The sequence below is a fragment of the Onychostruthus taczanowskii genome, unplaced genomic scaffold (assembly GCF_017590055.1).
Source record: "Onychostruthus taczanowskii isolate IOZ18803 unplaced genomic scaffold, ASM1759005v1 scaffold64, whole genome shotgun sequence".
In the NCBI taxonomy this organism is placed as follows: Eukaryota; Metazoa; Chordata; class Aves; order Passeriformes; family Passeridae; genus Onychostruthus; species Onychostruthus taczanowskii.
In genome coordinates this window covers 4,042,477-4,061,031 of record NW_024504122.1, presented here as the reverse complement: position 1 = coordinate 4,061,031, position 18,555 = coordinate 4,042,477, and positions in this window count along the sequence as shown.

Sequence of the window (18,555 nt, the reverse complement as noted above, 5' to 3'; positions counted from 1 at the left end):
GGGTTTTGTCCTCAAGTTTCTCCTGCAGCCAGGGAGCACAGCCAGCACCCTCATCCCAGGGATCCAAAGCTGAGCCCACCTGCTCCGTTGTTCAGTGGCTCCTCAGTGATAAATCCATCCAGGATCCTGCCTGGATGTCTGAGCACATGACCCCCCCCCACCCCACACACACACAAACACACACACGTTCCCAGGGAGAAGGAATTATTCCCCAGCCTGCAAGCTGAGACTTGATAAATCAGATTAACCTGTCCCAGCCCTGATGGATTGGTTCGGTACAGCATCCAGGGCAGGACTGGAATTTAGATGTCCCCAGAGCCACCTCTTGGCCTGGGGAAGCCACAGTCCTGCTGTGCACAGTGGCTGAAAGGGGCCTGAGAGCATCTCCAGGACTGCCACAGGTCGGGGACCTCGTATGGCAGAGCTGAAGCCACAGCAGCAGAACTGAGTGTGTCACCTTTGGATGAGATTTCACTGGAATTGCCCAAAGAACAGCTGGACACGGCTCCCCATGGTATGGTTCAGTGGGGATGGGAGTCATTGGTCAAAGGTCAGACTTGATGATCTTGGAGATTTCTCCAACCTCAATGAACCTGTGATTCTGCAAATCTGGGGCAGCAGTGACAGTGCTAGAAGGGATGGAAAGGAAGGAATGTAGCCCTTGCTTGGGAGTTTGCTCCCTCAGGGTGCTCTTACATCCCTGCTGCTCCGAGTCCTTCCACTGCAGGAACAGCAGCAGCAGAATTTTGATTTAGGTTTGATCCAGACACCACCAAGCCCCAACTCCTCATCCCACCCACCAGACCCTCCTTTCACACAAGTCCTTGGCCAGGGACCTGGAGGCACCTGGAGGGCTCTGGAGCTCACAGATCTGTGTTCAGAGGCAGCTTCAGGACTTCTTGTACTCATTAATTCCTCAGGGCTTCTGCTAAGGAGAGCAAAATGGTCCAGTTACCATTATAATGAGCTGGAGATTATCAGAGGGGCTGTGATAACACAGAGTCCAGCAGCTCCAGCTGCTTTGAGCTTTGTGGGCTTTATCTTACCCCGGACACCTCTTTGGACACCTCTTTGTGGGCTTTGGACAAAAAAAGCTGCCTCACTGAGCATCCCTAGAGCACCAAAATCCAGTACCCAGCATGAAGGTTTTGCAGGAAAAGTGGATGTGTGCAATAATTCACCTGCTCCCAAACACCCTTATCCTCTGCCCTGGTGGAAGGAGGGGAGGAAGAAGGGAGGGAGGGAAGGAAGGAAGGAAGGAAGGAAGGAAGGAAGGAAGGAAGGAAGGAAATAACACATTCCCAATTGCCCAGAAATGGAGCTCAGCCCAATTAAAACAAATCAGCTGCGTTAATGGACATAGCTCAGAGGCTGGTTGTCTCCCCAGTATTACCAGGTGTTAATCAGCAGAGAAGAATTTTGAAATAAGTTCCCAGTGAGCAACTGGAAGTGAAGTGAGGCCACATCTGCACGAGGAAAGAGGATTTATCCCAAAGATAAATGTGCATCAGGTTTTGGTTAGACCAAGGGAGTGGCAGCTCCTCTGGATTTCCAAGCCCAGAATTGTGAAATGGTTTGGGTTGGAGAGGACCTTATAGATCATCTCATTCCACCCCGTGCCATGGGCAGAGATGCCCTGAATACCATGGATCCCATCAGATGGATGGTGTGATTGATTGATTGATTGACTGTTTGATTGATTGATTGATTGATTGATTGATTGACTGATTGATTGATTGATTGATTGACTGATTGACTGATTGCTTGATTTGTGCTCAGGTAGTGGACTCCTTTCCCTGATTAAGTCTGAGCAGGTCAGGAGGGATGAGGGGAGGGAAGGAGGGAGGGATGCTCTTTCCCCAGGAATCATGAGGAATTCCTGGGGTCAAAGCTGTGGAAATCAGGAAGTCATTCCAATGGATGTGGGCCCACAGATTGCAGGAGCTCTCCCACAAATAACTGTGCTCAGGGAGAGGATGGAGGAGGTCACAAATGAATTAAATGTAAATATTTGGCTTCTGAGAGCTCTTGGTTTTCTTGTTTTCTTTTAGAATAGAAGTGAGCCTCAGGATGGTACAGAAGAGACCAACAGCCCCCTGCATCAGCAGAACCAAGGAGGAGATGATCCCAAAAGTCAGGAAGTGGTTTTAAGGGAGATGTTTTTCAGGATCAGCCTCCCAATCTTTCTGGGGCTGAATTTCCACAGAATCCCTGTCCTCTACTCCTTGGCAAACTTATTCAGCTGCTTTTTCCCAGCTCCACAATTTTTGTGCTGCTTTGATACCAAACTTACACATCAAAAAGTGTGGAACAGGGGGTTGGATCTGCCCCTGTCCATTCCTTCCTCTCCATGGAGTTGCAGATTTACATTTTAACAACTTACCCTTGTTTCCTGTAAATGTTTCTTCAGTAAATGGAAGCAATTACTGCTGTAGGTGATCAATAGTGCAACCAGTACAGGGGTTCAGGAGCTGTGGTAGGGATTGGGATTGGCAGCATGGAGTTTATTGGTGTTGGAATACATCATGGGATAGTCTGTGGAACAAGCAGCTCCTCCCTGAAAAACACCAAAATGCAAAATGTAGGATTCATTCTCCCTGGGATGAGTTTAGGGCTTTTCCCGGGTGGAAAGAAGAATTTTCTCACTATTTGTTGTTCCGAACTTAAAGGAAAATGCAAATGCTAATTCACATTAGCATGTAAATATAAGAGTTGGAATTGTAACCCCAAGGTGTGAAGGTTTTCCCTGGGTGCAGAAGGCTCAGAATCCCAAAATTCCAGGACGTGGGGATGGCAGCAAACCCGAAATAAGCCCCCAGGAAAGATGTGGGTTCCAACCCAGCAGCAGCTCCAGGCAAATCAGAATGCACAGGGAAGACCCAGACGGGTGTAATGACACAACAAAACATTTGTCTGCTCCCAAATTTCCGGCTCATGGAGAGAGTTTTCCATCACAAGGCGAGTGTGGGTCCCCCAGGAAAGCTCCTCTGGCTCATTCCTCACGGCAGCTTCTGCAATGACCTCTGGATATTTGTTCCTGGGGAATTTCCAGAAATATTGAAAAGTGACGAATTGAAAAGCACCTGAAATTCTGTCAGGCTTCTTTTGGATTTTGCATTTAATTGAATTTTACCCCGGATTGTCCCAAAGTGTCACTGAGAGATGATGTGTCTTTTATAGCTCCTGGGAAGTGTTTTCTTCCTGGGACAGCAGCTCTGTGTGGACACTTCATTAAAACTCCCTGTGCCTCCTGATCTGTGGGCACTTCCACAGGGAATGGGAGCACTGCTGCCACAGCCCATCCCAGTTCCAGCTCTGCTGCCCCTTCAAAATGAGATGGGAATTTTGTCCGACCCCAAGGCAATGCTCTGAGGGAAAAATGGGACATTTTTGTGTCCTCTGAGGGACCAGCGTGACCAGGTGGGGACTGTCACCCTGTGCTGAAAGGGTGAGGGGCCAAGAGGCTCCTTTGCCATTCCAGCCCTTTTTCCCTTTCCTGGGTGTCCCGTGCTGGGTTAACAGCTGCAAGTCAGGAGAGGAACAAATGGATCCTTTTCTGTTCTTTCCTCATCTATTCCTCTTTGGGGCTGATTTTTTTCCCAAAGCTGTGTCCCCATTACTGTGTTGGTCCTTCCCCCACTGCATAATAGGAAATAGCCAGGAAAAAAAATTCCTTTTTCCTCCTAAGGACAGCAGCATCATCCAGAGCCATCCCTGGGACACAGCACAGCTGACAGGGGCAGGGAGCCTGTACTGAAGCACATCCCAACAAAGGGGGAAGCTCTGGATAAGGCCCTGAGGGATCAGAAGAGGCTGACAGAGATCTCACAGCAGCTCCCAGCTCCTCCCCAGGGCAGCTCCAGTCTCTGCTCTGGGACAGGGACAGGAGCCAGGGAACGGCTGGAGCTGGGCCTGGGCAGCTCAGGCTGAGCTCAGGGAAAGGCTCTTCCCCCAGGGCTGGGCCAGTGAGAGGAAATGCAGGGAAGAACTGGGAAAGGGAAAGGGAAAGGGAAAGGGAAAGGGAAAGGGAAAGGGAAAGGGAAAGGGAAGTCACCTTCCAGTTCTGCAGTTCTGCAGGTGACTGGAGGTGTCTTAAGTGTGGACAGATCCATGCCCAGCACCTGGTTCCCTTTGGAGATGGAGAGACTGGGCAGTATTGGCAATGAGGAAAGATGGGGAAGACTTTGAGATGGTCAAAGAATCCGAATTTATTGTGGAGTACAACTGCTTATATACTTATTGTCGGAAGACTAGTAATGTTTTACTACAGTGATTGGGTTAAAGATCACATAAACAAACGTACACATTTTAAACATGTCTTGCTTGCAGAGTCTGATGTAATTTTCTTTTTCTGGTAAGTCAGTCTGATTGAATCTTCTTGCAATCTTGATTTAATCCTCAAAGTTCTGTTTGCTATTGCCAAGGCATCCTGTCATCAAGTCTCCTATGCTGACCAGGTCCAAAGTCCCTCATCTGCCTTTTGGGATATTAAAAGGGCAGTGGTGCCCAGCCCAGCACATCCTTCCCAAACTCCCCCAGGTGCAGCCCCAGAGGTGCCATTGCCCATGAGAATCCCCAGGAGGGTTTTCTCAGACAAGAAACCTCCAAAACAGACACTGGAATTCCATAGCCACGGATCCAAGTCCCCAAATTTAGGCTGTTCAGCACCAAACCACTGAGCTGAGCCCAGCTGAGGGAAGAACAAGAACCCAGAAATGTCAGTGCTGCTCCAGGACTCTGAGACTTCCTTCTTCCCCAAGTACTTTCCACATCCATCCAGCTGCTTCCATACATTTTCTGCCCCTCCTAGAAAAAATCAGAGATCTTGGAATGCAGCTTTAGCAACCAGCTCAGTTTCTCTAAAAGATTATTATTAATAATGACAAACCAGAGTGGAGCATTTTCCAGAATATTCTCATTTCAAGCCAAGTCTCTGTTCTCACAGTCTGACAGATATTCCCTTTTTTCCCTGTTCCAAGCCCTATCACAAAGGATCATCTTCCTGCTCTTTCACCCTATAAACAAATTGTTTTCTTAATTTGTCGCATGCCGGTGCCTGCAATTGTCTCCTCATTATTCCCTTAGCAGATGATTCTCTGCAGCTCCTGGGAAGCACGCTCCCAGGCACAAATTTATGTCTATTCTTCCCTAAAAAGGGGTGCTTGGATGTTGTCCTGGCTGTCTGAGCTGAGGGAAGAGCTCCTTTCATCAATGAAAGGCCTATTCAGCCTGGACCGAGCCACGAGAGCCTTCCCAGCTCCAGAATATTTTTAATTGGTTCCATTTCAAAAACTGGGCTGCACAGCTCTTGAAAGGGTCTTAATTCTTATTAATTTTCCTGATAGCAGACGTGGCCTCCTTTTGATGTGCAAATTTGAAACTATTTTTTCCACACACAAATTCCCCCCCCCCGCTCCAGCCGTGCGTGCGTAGATTGGGATCTGTGGGAAATGAATAGAGAGCAGCTCTGGGGAGGGATGGGAGGAGTGGAGAGGAAGGGAGAGGGAGGGATGGGCCCGGGGATGTGTCAGGAGGAGGAGAAAGCAGCAGCCAGGAGATGTCTGAGTCCACGAGCAGCCAGCTCTGGCCGTGGAGGGCTCTGGGGGTGGAGGTGAGACCTGGGATGTTCCCCGTGGGATCCGGGGTGCTGCAGCATCCCAGGGATACCAGTCCTGCCAACACCAGGTGTCCTTAACCCCGGGGTCTGACTGAGCCCAGGGCTGGGCCAGACCCCGTGGGGGGCTCTGGTTTTACCTGGAGCTCTGCACTTGCTCTTCCTGTCCAGAACAGGGTAGAAAATGCTCTATTTTATCCAGGATTTTCATTTTTCCCTGTTTCAGTCACCACTCAGAATCATGGAATGCTTTGGGTGAGAACGGATCTTAAACTTCACCCCATTCCCACCCCCTGCCATGGGCAGGGACATCTTCTATTGTCCCAGGCTGCTCCAAGCCCTGTCCAGCCTGGCCTTGACATTCCAGGGGTCCAGGGGCAGCCACAGCTGCTATGGGAAGCAATTTCTGGGGCTGAGGCTGCAGGAGTGGTTTCCTGGTGAGGTCCCCTGTCCTCCTGTCCCACCAAAGCCCTGCCTGCCCCTCACCTCACCAGTCCTGTGTGATGGAAAGACCCTGGCAGTGCCCAAGGCCAGGCTGGATGGGGCTGGGAGCAGCCTGGGACAGTGGAAGGTGTCCCTGCCATGGTGGGGGTGTGATGAGAGGGGCTTCAATGTCCGAAGCTTCCAACCCAAACTATTCTGTGATTCTGTGATTTCATGATCTTCCACTTTTCAGCAATTTATTTCTATTTATGGGTTGAGGCCACTCATCTGCTGCCAACAATAAAGGAAAATAGCTGTAACATTTTCTGTGCAAGGCCATCACTATTTTCCCCTGTACCCTTTTCCATCCTTTTTCTCTCATTGCTGATCACCACCTGTACCTGCATTTTTTGGGCCTCTGCACCCTCAGACCCCTCCCAGGTTTTTTCTCCAGAGGGCACAGGCCCCCCTTCCCAAGGATAAACTTCATCCCCTAAAAATGGCAAAGGTCTTTCCTGCATTTACCAATATTAAAATCAATGTTCACCATGGCCCCTTTTGTCACATAATTCCATTTTCTGTAAAACCTCCCTGTCCCTGAGCAGCAGTTTGTGTCACCTGCCAAATCCATGGGATGATTTAAGGCACAGCTGGCTCGGGATCATTCAGGAGGATTTGGACTTTCCCAGCAGCCTTCCAGGAACTTGTGGCAGCTTGGCACAACTTGATGACCTTTGGGGGATATTCCATGCCCAGCAAACTGATCCAGGGAGGGGAATCAGAGATGTCCAAGGGCTGTAGATCAAATCAAGCAGAAAAGAGAGAGAGGTTCAATTTGGGAAAGGTTTTCCCAGCCTCATAAAAGGTACCTTTCCATATTAAAAATAATATGGCAATTGTTCCTGTCACTTCTGCCCAGTGAGAATGAGGACCCAAAAATGGGAGAGAAGCCACCCCCAGTGAAACTCCCAGGAATATTTTGGAGGAATGCCACTTAAAATCTATTCTGTACAGCCAGGTGATAAATGGAGAGCGAGGCAATGCAGCCAGTGTGGAGAATCCAAGCTTGACCACAATATGGAATTTATGCAAAAATAAAGGAGGGGATAATAAATGTGATATGGAAAGAATTAATTTTTTGGTTCAGGAGTTTTGCTTTAGAACAAAGCACAGACACCCAGCCTGTGTCCAAACAAACTTTACTGAATGCCACTCTGGAATCAGCCTCCTTCAGTGTGGGCACTGTGGCATTTGGGTGGGAAGGAAGGAGATCCTGCAATTTCAGGCAGCTGGAGGTGCTTCACAAGCATTTTTCCCACACCAGGATCCTTTGTTTGCACCTTGGCATCTCCCAGCTGGGGAGATGGGATTGTAGCAGGGAAGAGTATGGACAGGGATGGGACTGCAGGAACAGTTCCACAGTGGATGTTTTCACCCCAAACTCATGGACTCCCCTCAAGCAAAGCCCCACTGCCTTCCCAAGGTGGAGAAATGGGATGATGGAGTGGAAAACTTGGCCCAGGGGGGAAAACACAGCTGGGGGGATCCACGGGAAAAGATTGATCCATTCAAATATAAAAGATAGGAAATCTCTAACTGCAAGCCCATGCCTTTGTTGAGGACAGTGGGAAGGAAGGAAGCTACAATTAATAAACATTTTAAACTTTCATGTGTCTTAACTGAAGGGAGAAGGTTGAAAAATGTAACAGGAAGATCCTGTTCCCAAATTTATTTGGATATTGGCTTAGAATATGCATTAAAGGTTTATTTTAACTCAATATTCCTGAAAGATAACCAGCACATCCAGGGCCTGTCTCCATCAGCTCCCTGCCCCATTCCCAGAGTGACTCCCTCAGTGCTGGGGCTGCTGAGGGAACACCTGGCACAGGTGACCAAAGGCCTGGGTGGCTCCAGGGACCTCTGGCACAGCCAGGTCCTCTTGGAAACCACTGGGAAAGTGTTCCAGAGGGGTTTCCAAAGGATAAATATGTGACTTTCCATATAAACTTTGTCTGACGGCTGTAAGTGCTTACTGATAGTTTTAAGAACGGCTACAATTTATGACATCACCTCATCACCTGGAAAAATAATTCCCACCTTTCTGGTGCTCTCACACCCCATGGTCCATGTCTGAGAGCATGGTGACAGTGACAGGACAGCAAAAACTGGGAGGAACTGGCCTCAAATAATCCCATGTGTGTATGGGAGCTTTGGAACTGTGAAACCCTGAAGGGAAAGGGCATGGGGCTAAAGAGCCCTTTCCTTGGTTTCTCCTTCCCCACAACCCAGAGAAGCATCCTAAAGCTTTGGTTAAATCTGTTTAATTCCACCCATTCCTGATGTCGGGGTGGCCAGTTCCCGAGGGAGCACTGAGCCCTCACCCTTGAACTTCAGCCCAGTTTGATTTATTGAAGCAGCCAGAACACCTAAAACTTGCACCAGCCTTGGCCTGAGCCACATCTGAGCCTGAATGAACCTTTAAAGGACAAATCTTCTGGCAGAGGAGCAGAGGAGAGAATGTGGAAAAGAAAAATGAGGCCATTGCTGGAGCCAGGTCACGTTAGAAGACTTTTACAAAGCCAACAATGGAGTATGGGGGCTTTCCAATTTTTTTTCTGGATATTTGCTTGCAGAAACTGCCGGGTCACCCTGTGCCAGCACCCAGGGATGTGCTGAGGCAAGCAGGAGCATTCTGTGGACAAGAGAGACAATTCCTCAAGCACAGCCATGAAAATGCCATCAGTGTTTGATGAGTTTATTCTCATTTGTAGCCCTTTTGTTTCCATGATACTCACTGGAATAAAAATACTCTGGGATCCCTGGATTCTCCAGCAGTGGGAGACAGCAAAGAGCACTTCAGGCTGCTGGAGCAGGGACATCCCTGGGGGTCCCATAGCAGCTGTGGCTGCCCCTGGATCCCTGCAAGTGTCCAAGGCCAAGCTGGATGGGGCTTGGAGGAGCCTGGGATTGTGGGAGGACAGGGGGTGGGACTGGAAGGGTTTTAAGATCCCTTCCAACCCAAACCATTCCAAAATTCTCTGGTTCCTGTTTTGAGGTGGGATGGGGAAGGGGACACCCACTCTGTGATGTTTCCTATGGACATGTGGGTTTGGGAATAATAAAACTCCACCACAAAATTAATTTCCTGAAATGGATGAGGAAGACATTCCTGCATGCTCTTAACACCTGCTGGGGATTCTCCCTGAGGAAAATCAGGATTCATTTAGGGGAGAAAACAATGAGTGAAAACAAACAGCCTGGGCTTAGATTCCACTTGAAAGTGATCCTGGCAGGATGAAGGGATTGCTGCTCCTGGGTGGGAGCAGCAGGGTGGCACAACTCACACGGCTCCCCCATCCCAGCAGCTTTATCCAAGATATTTTGGGCAACACAGATGCAGATTCCAGCTCTTAAATCTTTCAGGCTTATCAAAGAGTTTGTTGCTTTTTTTTTTTCCCTTCTTTTCCCATTTTCAGCCCTGTGGATTCTGAACCACCGAGATCTTCTTATGTCTAATAAACACAAAAATGCTTCTCTTTCCAGCTTTGCTGCTAAAGCCAGGATGATTATAAAGCTAAATCCTGGGCATATGGCGTGGGTGCTGCTCCTGGAAACTTCTCCTGGGTCTGGCACTGAAAGGGGAATTAACCCTTGGAGGAAAACAGGGCTGTCCGCCCCAGCTCCCTGTGCCAGGGAGGGAGAAACAGATGCCCACAAGGTCACAGAGTGGTGACACACTCAGGACTGGTGACATTCCTCCTGCATGAAGGAATTGCCTCTGGAAGCACATCTGCAGCACTGGACGTGCAGTGGGAGGGAGGGGGCAGAGGGACAGAGGCAGGGAAAGGTTTAGGTAACCTGAGCACCTGAATCATTCCCAAATTCTGGCCCTGCCTTTCTGGAAGCTGCTGCATCCCAAAGCCAGTGTGGGATGCTGCAGCTTGGGATGCTGCTGGGATTCCATAACCTGGGAAGAGAGGAGGGAGCAGGGAGAAGCAGGATCTTGCAGGGAAGCCCAGAGGTGGCCAGGGCACAGCTGCCATCCCAATGAACACCCAGAGCTGGCATCACCCAAGCCCCAGTCAGTGCCAGGGAGCATCCCAAGGCACTGGGGAGATGCTCCTTATTGAGGCCACCTTCCAAAATCAGACCCCAAAAAAGGCCCAGCTGCCTCCTCCACAGATGGGGCAGAGCAGCAGGAAAACCTCAGCTCCTGGTGATGCCTCAGGTTTGAGCTTTTGTATTTTTCACATTCTGTGCTGCTTTAGTGTGCGGGTCTGGACTTACTTCATATTAGGGGATGGTGAGCTCTCTGCACAGGGCAGGGAGACAAAGCAATTCCTTCTCTAGCTGGGTCCCAAGGACAAAGGATCCAAATCTCAGGCCCAAGAGCACAAACAATGTGGGCGGGAGAGAGAAAAACAACAAGGATGGGACTGCATGGGCTAAAGCTGGAATTGGGCAATTAACTCCAATCTGCAAATGGACCAAAACTTGTAAAAGAGAGAGACCCCATGAGCGCTCGTGCATTTTGGGACCCTTTTGGTTCATCTTGGGTGCAGCCCTGGCTGGGCTCTTGTGCTGCCCAAGGTTTGATCCATGGAGGTCTCTTAATAAATCCCTGCTTTATCCTTTAGCTCTGTCCAGCCTCTGTTCTAGGGCAGCCTTCACAAGGCATCGCTGGCTCCAGGAAGTGGCAGCCAGGGCTGGAATTCAGTGGGACAACCAGCCAGAGCCACTGGGAGACAACCAGCACACTCCAGGGAGTCAGAAAGAGCTGCAGACCAGGAGGTGTTCACCACAAAATGCAGCTGCAGGAGGGGCCCAGCCAGGCTCAGCTCTGGCTCCTGGAGAATCCTTCCAGGAGGTGGGACAAGAGCCCCAGGGTGTGGATCCATGGGATCCAGTGCATCTCCCTGCCAGGAGCACTGGCAGGGCACTGCAAGCCTTGGCAGGGCAGGGAATGCTCTCGGAGCATCCTCCAAAGCTAAGCCTCACAGGGCAGCTACAGGGGAAACCCTGAGATGTTCCTGGCTGTCTTTTGTGTGTTTGTGTTTGAATACAAATTTTTTTCCCATATTATTTCCAAGTTTTGCACTTCTCAAAATGATCAGTTTTTTCCAAAAAAGGCCAAATTCCATATGTTTTGACACCATCTCTCCCCCATTAGCTGTAATTAAACTTCCAGTACAAGGATTTACATTGCTAAAAAGAGAAGGGGCTCTACAGACCCTTCAAAAACACTGGAAGTGTCTCCCTAATTTAACTGGCAAAGTGATGCTGGTCCCTAATGTCTCCTCTGGTGGCCCTGTGCCCTGCAGAGGGACAGCTCCAGCCCTGGGGTGGCAGCAGGAGCAGGGCAGTGCCCGTCCCCTGAGCTGCCACTGCTGGGGCACCTCCAGTGCTGGGGCAGCTCTGGGACCCTCCTGACAGGAGAGACCTGGAGGGGCTGGAGCGTGTCCAGGCGCGGGAACGGAGCTGGGAAGGGGCTGCAGCCCCAGGAGAGGCTGAGGGAGCTGGAAAGGGGCTCAGCCTGGAGAAAAGGAGCCTCAGGGGGGACCTTGTGGCTCTGCACAGCTCCTGACAGGAGGGGACAGCCGGGGGGGTCGGGGTGGGCTCCAGGGAACAGGGACAGGACGAGAGGGAACGGCCTCAGGCTGGGCCAGGGGAGGCTCAGGGTGGATTTTGGGAAAATTTCTTCACTGAAAGTGATCAGGCACTGGCACAGCTGCCCAGGACAGTGGTGGATCCCCGTCCCTGGAGGGATTTAACAGCCATGTGGATGTGGCACTTGGGGACAGGGGTCAGTGGGGAACATCGTGGTGCTCGTGTGCCTAATCCAGTTGTGGTTGGATTGATGATCTCAGAGGGCTTTTCCCCACCCAGCTTCATGATTCCATGAGGAGCAGCCCCATTAAGAGTTCAGCTAGAGCTCCAAGAGAAGCTTTTCCATAACTCTGTGGCTCTCACACAGGACTTTACCCAAGGGAAAGGCCCAGGAGAGCCACAGACAGAGGAGTTTCCTCTGAGTATTCCCACGAAATACCAACCCTGAGTGGGGGGGATGAGCTTGGACACAAACTGCTGCAGATGTGCTGTGGTCCAAACCCAGCCTCTCCTTGTGGGAGACCTTGTGAGGGGCAAGGACAAGAACAAAGTGCAGCTCTGAGCAGCTCAGAGCCATCGTGAGCTGGGGTTGCAGGTAGAAAATCCTCAGCCCAAAGTCAGCATCAAGGCTCTGCCTGCTGCAGTCATTAATGAGGGGATGGGTGAGTGCACAGGTTCAAACATGAATTTTTGATCATATCTCAGGAAAGGCCCGTGTGGTCAGCTAAAGGGGTTCCCTGTCAGCATTTCACATGTGCCTCCATAAATCAAACACTCCTGCAGGCAGCTCAGAGCCACAGGGCTTGATTTGGGAGCATCCTTGACTTTGAAAAGCAGAAGGCTGCATCCACAGGAGAAATAATTTCAATAAATGCAAGCCCTGGGTTCTGGCCCTTCAGGATCCTTTGGGTCTCTGTTCCCCACATGGATTTTGTGCCTGTCAACAAATTATCTCCTACAGGAGTGCTGTGAACAGTGGTCACATTCTGTTCTGTGAGTTTTTTGACATATTCCTTCATGACGAACAAGGGGTTTGATACAGAAATGGTCTGAAGGGTCCCCTCCCTTCCTGAGGGGTGACACAAAGGGGGTCAGCAGGGGGCAACGCTGGTCCTGAGGGAACAAGGTTATTGGGATATTGGCAGCCAAACTCCATCTCCATGGGCAAGGTGCCTTCCCCTTACTATCTCTGTGTTGGAATATCTCAAAAACAAGGAGCCCTGGAGAGCTGCTCTCTCTCTCACAGGAATTGCTGAGATATTTGAAAATCAATTCTGTGGCTCTGGGAGGAGCTTTCAGTGAAATATTTCACAGGTCACTTGTTAAGGAAACCTCCATTCCAAAGGTTCCAACGGAGCCATTACCAGCTCAACAGGGGAAAAAACCCACCTTGAGGATGGAAACAGAGGTTGCATTCACTTTATAAAGGGTGGCAGCTCAGCCCAAACAGCCCAGATATTCTTTTTATCTCTTGCAATATCAGAGCTTTATCCCTGATTTCATCTCCTTGCTCCTCCTCGGAGCCAAGTGCCCGGCACAAATCTCCTCCAGCCTCCTGTGAGGGACCATTTTCTGCAGCAAATGACCACTGAAATGTTATAAAGAGGCTATGGAACCCCATCAGGCACCAAATAATGCAGCATTTGAGTGTCCCCTGAAAGATGACCTGAGCCAGAACACAGTTCATGGGCATCACTCTGCTCTTGTGACTGGGATGTCATTTAGGGATTTAAATCCTTCTTTAAAAAGTGCCAAAATTAATAATGAAATTGATGCCTTTCCCCAGCAGGGAGCAAAGCAACCCAGTGGGCAAGGCTGCAGACTGGTTTGGGAAGAGAAATGGGGGCCCAAGTGCTGTAGAATGATGAGGGAAGGAGAGGGAGCTGGAGCACAGCTGTGGGCAGGGAGAGGAGCCCTGTAAACCACAGGATGCAATCAGGGAGCAGAACCCAGAGCCCCCCGGGGGGTGGAGGGAGATCCTTTGTCAGGGAGATCTCCAGAGGCAAATCAGCCAGCAGGGATGGCAGCACAACCAGTGGTGGCTCCTGGAAAACTTTGGAGGGAATGGTGGTGATCTGTGGGAAGTGATCTGATCCAGGGGCAATTATCTGATCCATGGAAGTTATCCATGGAAGGGATCTGATCCATGGCAGTGATCTGATCCATGGAAATGCACTTCCAGTGCCATGTAAATCCTCAGCTGGGCTGTGTCCGTGGTCCCTGGTGCTGTTGTCACCTCCTCACCTCAGACACATGGACCAAGATGGTTTTTAGGATCCCTTCTATCCCATTCCATGATACAGCAGAGCCAGGAAAACAGGGGCACAAGGTCAATGGTCTGGAATGCTGAGGAAAACTGGAGGATGAGGTTCTCCAGCAGAGCAAAGGGATTTGCTGTAACAAAGCTATGGGAGAAGTCAATGAAATCATGAGAGGACATCAGGGACTCAGCTTTTGGTTCTCTTCCTGAAGAAGGAAAAGAGGAAACAAACGAATCAAGGTCAAAACAAACAAAACCCCTCTTTCTTCATGCAGCAGGAATTGGATTTGATGAGCTCCTTGGCAAGGAAAACTGCAAGTATTGAAATCCTGTGTGGGCCTGCAGGAAAAGTGGGAGAGGATTTGGGGAAAGATGCACCAAAGGGTGCTGAACACATCTTCAGGCTCAGGAATCTGCTGCTGGAGCAGGAACGTGGTCTCCCCAAAGCCTTGGAGGTGATCTGAGATGATAAGAGAAGGTTCTCACAGATAAATGTCTAATATGGCTTAAAAATATCTTTTAAAAAGTCTAAAAACTCTTTTAAAATATCTTTAAAAGCAGGAAGCAAAGGAGAGGAATAAGCTCTTGGTTCCTGGAGTGCAAGGAGGTGGATTGTGAAGGGATCTCTGATGAAGGCAGGACACTTCTGCATGGTCTGTGAAGGAAAGGGTGGGATCATGACCAGATTTGCAGGGCTGAGTTACTGAAGGTGGAAAGGCAGGGGCTGCCTGCAGAGAATTCCAAGAGGAGCTCATAATGGTGAGTGAGAGGGTGACAGAACAGCAGCTGGAATTCAGTGGAGACAAATGGAAATGGATGCACACAGGGAAAACAAACCCTGACACCAAATGGACCATAATGGGCTCTGAAAATCCCCACTCAGGCAGGAGGGCTGGAGTGATGAGGGACATTTCTGAGGAAATGTCAGCACAGCTCTTTGCAGGGTCAGAAAAATTGGAAAACTGAGTGGTGGGGACAGGCAGGGAATGAAAAGGAACTGTCCTGGTAAAACACAGAGGTTCAGCTGCAAGGAGGCTATTTGAATCTTCCCTATCCTCATCCCAACTTTCAGAGGCACAGGGCAGAGGATTTACTGAGAGGAGCAAGAAGGAATGAAAACCAGACATTGTTGTGTGCAGAGCTATTAAAGAGAGGCCAAAGGGAATCCCCAAGGCACAGGCAGCTGGAGCCAAGCAATTCTCATCTCTCCAGGCTGGTGCTGCTCTCCAAGGCTTCCCTGAGCACTGACCACTGTGGTAATTGCTGCTCCAGGGAAAGAGATCCAGGGCAGGAATGTTTGGGGTAATCCAGGAGCCAGAGGAGTACAGAGATCATGGAAGAACCAGCACATGGAACCAGCTCCATTCCAGGCCTGGCCCTGGTGCCTCATCTTCATTGTTGGCCGAGGCTGTCCCAGCTCTGCTTCTCACAGGCACCCACTCAGAATTCATTGTGTCTTATGTCCAAACGTGGGACAGTCGGGCTCTGGTTTCACCTTTGCTCATGTCTCAGCTGTGGGCTCAGTCTGGAGCTTAGACTTTCAAACATTATGAAGGTCAAGTCTTGTGGAGCTCATCCCTGTGGGGCCTGAACTCTTTCTCCTCTCCTCTGCTTTCCATCTTTATCCTGATCACCACTGGCAGAACTTTCTTTCTCATTTCATAGGGACTTCAGGATTCTTCAAGATTTCACAGAATCCCAGAATGGTTTGGGTGGGAAGGGATCTTAAATCCCATCCAGTGCCACCCCTGCCATGGACAGGGACACCTTCCACTGTCCCAGGCTGCTCCAAGCCCCAGTGGCCAGCCTGGCCTTGGGCACTGCCAGGGATCCAGGGGCAGCCACAGCTGCTCTGGGCACCCTGTGCCAGAGCCTCAGACCCTCACAGAGAGAAGTTTATTCCCAATATTCAATCTAAACCTTCCTTCCTTCACCTTTAATCCATCCCCTCATCCTGGTCACTCCATGCCCCTGTGTCTTTGAAGATATGACAGGTCCTTTTATTAGAGAACTTGGTAAAAATCTTTAGGAAAGTCAAGTAGATTTGTGCCATTGGATCTCTGGGCCACTTGATCTCCTCCCTTGCTGCCTCCCTCAGAAACTCCAGGACAAAATCCTGGTTGAATTTCCCAGGAGCTGCTCTCCCATGCTCCCCAGTCCCCCTCCTTAGTGCAGTTCTACCTCATTTGCACATCACTCTTAATAATCTGCTGTTCCTGGAGCTGCTCAGGAACATTTTTTCCAATCAAGGTCTCGCTGCTTCCTTTCTCTCTGATAGTGAGGAAATGTTAAGTGAGAGCTCTCAGAGCAGAGTTAATGCTGTTAATAGCTCAGCTATTTCATCCTTGGATTCCTTTGGAGCTCCGCAGTGAGCACTGCCTGAGTGTTGCCGTTTATTGTGTCAGGGTGTTTTAGAACTCCTTCCACCCAGACTTGGAGCCACATTTCCTGACTCGGCCCCCATCAAGGTTTGTACATTGAGGATTCCTGGAAACCTGCAGTTGCTTCTCTGCCGCAGTTTGATCCTCTTCATTCTGTCTTTTGGATTATTCCAGCTTCCTGCTCAGGTATGTTTGGGAAAGAAAATTCTCCTGGAAGGCAATGCCTGAACTTCCAGTGGGCACTGGAGGGATGCATGGTCCTATGGATGGTGTGAGGAATGATCCTCATGAAGAATCCAGGACTTGAAATCCTGTTGATCCAGTCCTCCTTCCTCTGCTGCCTCCTTTTTCCCAGGATAACCACCAGGGTAACCCAGATCCTGCAGGAGCAGAAGGCAAGTCTTCATGAAGGAGTAATTTTTAGGTCGGCAGGGAGTGATGGATGAAGTTTTAAACTAAAAGAGGAGAGATTTAGATGGGATATTGGGAAGGAATTGTTCCCTGGCAGGGTGGGCAGGCCCTGGCACAGGGTGCCCAGAGCAGCTCTGGCTGCCTCTGGATCCCTGGCAATGCCCAAGGCCAGGTTGGACACTGGGGCTTGGAGCAGCCTGGGACAGTGGAAGGTGTCCCTGCCCATGGCAGGGGTGGCACTGGCTGAGTTTTAGTGTCCCTTCCCACCCAGGCCATTCCATGTTTTAAAGATTCCATGTGCTGCTCACCAGGCAAGGCAGGAGGCAGCAGTGGCCAAATGACCCCTGGCCTTGGCCACTTCCAGGGATCCAGGGGCAGACCCAGCTTCATCTTCCCCCACATCCCCTTGCTCTCCCCCAGGCAGATCCATATTCTCCTCCATCCTCTTCTCCTCCTTCAAAAGCCTCAGTTGTACTCCCAAAATCTCCCTGTCCCTGTCCCAAGCTCCCATTTCCTCCAGCCCCTCTCAGCTCAGAGCTGCTGCCTTTCTCCCACAGCTGGAATTCAATTCCAGACTCGTTGAGCATTTCATTGAGGCTTTGGCTGTTTGGTGGAATTTGTATCCAGCAGAAATTGGATTTGCCGTGCTGCTGGAAGCACTTCCTACCTGGGAGAGGGAGCTGTGCCAGCATTAACATTCCTGTCACCGTGTCACCTCACTGAAGGTGCCACTGCTCCTTTGGTGCCTCCCTCCCCCTGCTCTGGAGGTCAGAGCAGCCTCAGGTTTCTCCTTGGGCTCTGTGTGAGCAATCCCTGAGTGCCAGTGAGGATCAGGATTCATTCCTGCAGTGTTTCACACTTTACCAGACCCATTTTTCCCTTTTTCCAGGTGCACAGGAGCCAGCAATGCCCAGTGCCTCTGGGAGAGGAAACACCTCGGGGAAACACCTGCCATGTGTTGTAGGAATGGGAATCATGGAGGGTGAGGTACAATTCCCTCCTCCTGCTGCTGGCTTTGACCCCAAGCAGGAGTGAGCTGGGTTAAAGCAGCCTCTGTCCAGCAGGGGTGGCCCAAGAGGTGCCAGCAAGGATGAACACGAAGGACAGGAGTGTGTTCTGCTCTAAAACTCCCATTGAGGCTGGATGTGGAAATCTCCTGGTTAATGGAGGAGATTTTTCCTCACATTGCTTTGGCTGTGTGGGGAAGATCCATGTGGAGTTCCCTTGGGATGGAGGATGTGCTCTGGGGTAGATCTGCTCTGCTCAAACCCATCTGAGAGCAGGGCAAAGCTGCTCTGTTGGAAGTGGTGAATGGGGAGAGACCTGGAAACATGGAAATGCCAGAGAAAAGGGAAAACTGTTCCTTATCCCTCCTTTGGGGGTCACAGATGTGCAGTGCTGGGCACTGCCCAGGCTCCCCAGGGAATGGGCACGGCCCCGAGGCTGCCAGAGCTCCAGGAGCCTTTGGACAGCGCTGCCAGGGATGGACAGGGTGGGGTTGTTGGGGGGTCTGGGCAGGGACAGGAGCTGGGCTGGATGATCCTTGGAAGTCCTTTCCAACTCAGGATATTCCATGACAAGCCCAGGCCTAGGCTTTGGCTTTAGGGTGTTTCACCCAAGGCATGGATCTCAGACACAGATTGTGGGAAGGATCCTGTGAATCTGAGCCCCAGGAGGAGCCGTTTCTCCACTCCATACTCTTGCAGAGATCCCCCGGCTCAGGATGACAGAAATCCCGAAGGCAGCGTTTGGGAAGAGCAGCATTCCCAAGGAAAGGGAGACTGGCACCTTTGGGATGTGCTCCAGCCAGGAACGCTCCATCAGACCCAGCTGTGCCCACCCAAAGCCATCCCGCTGCA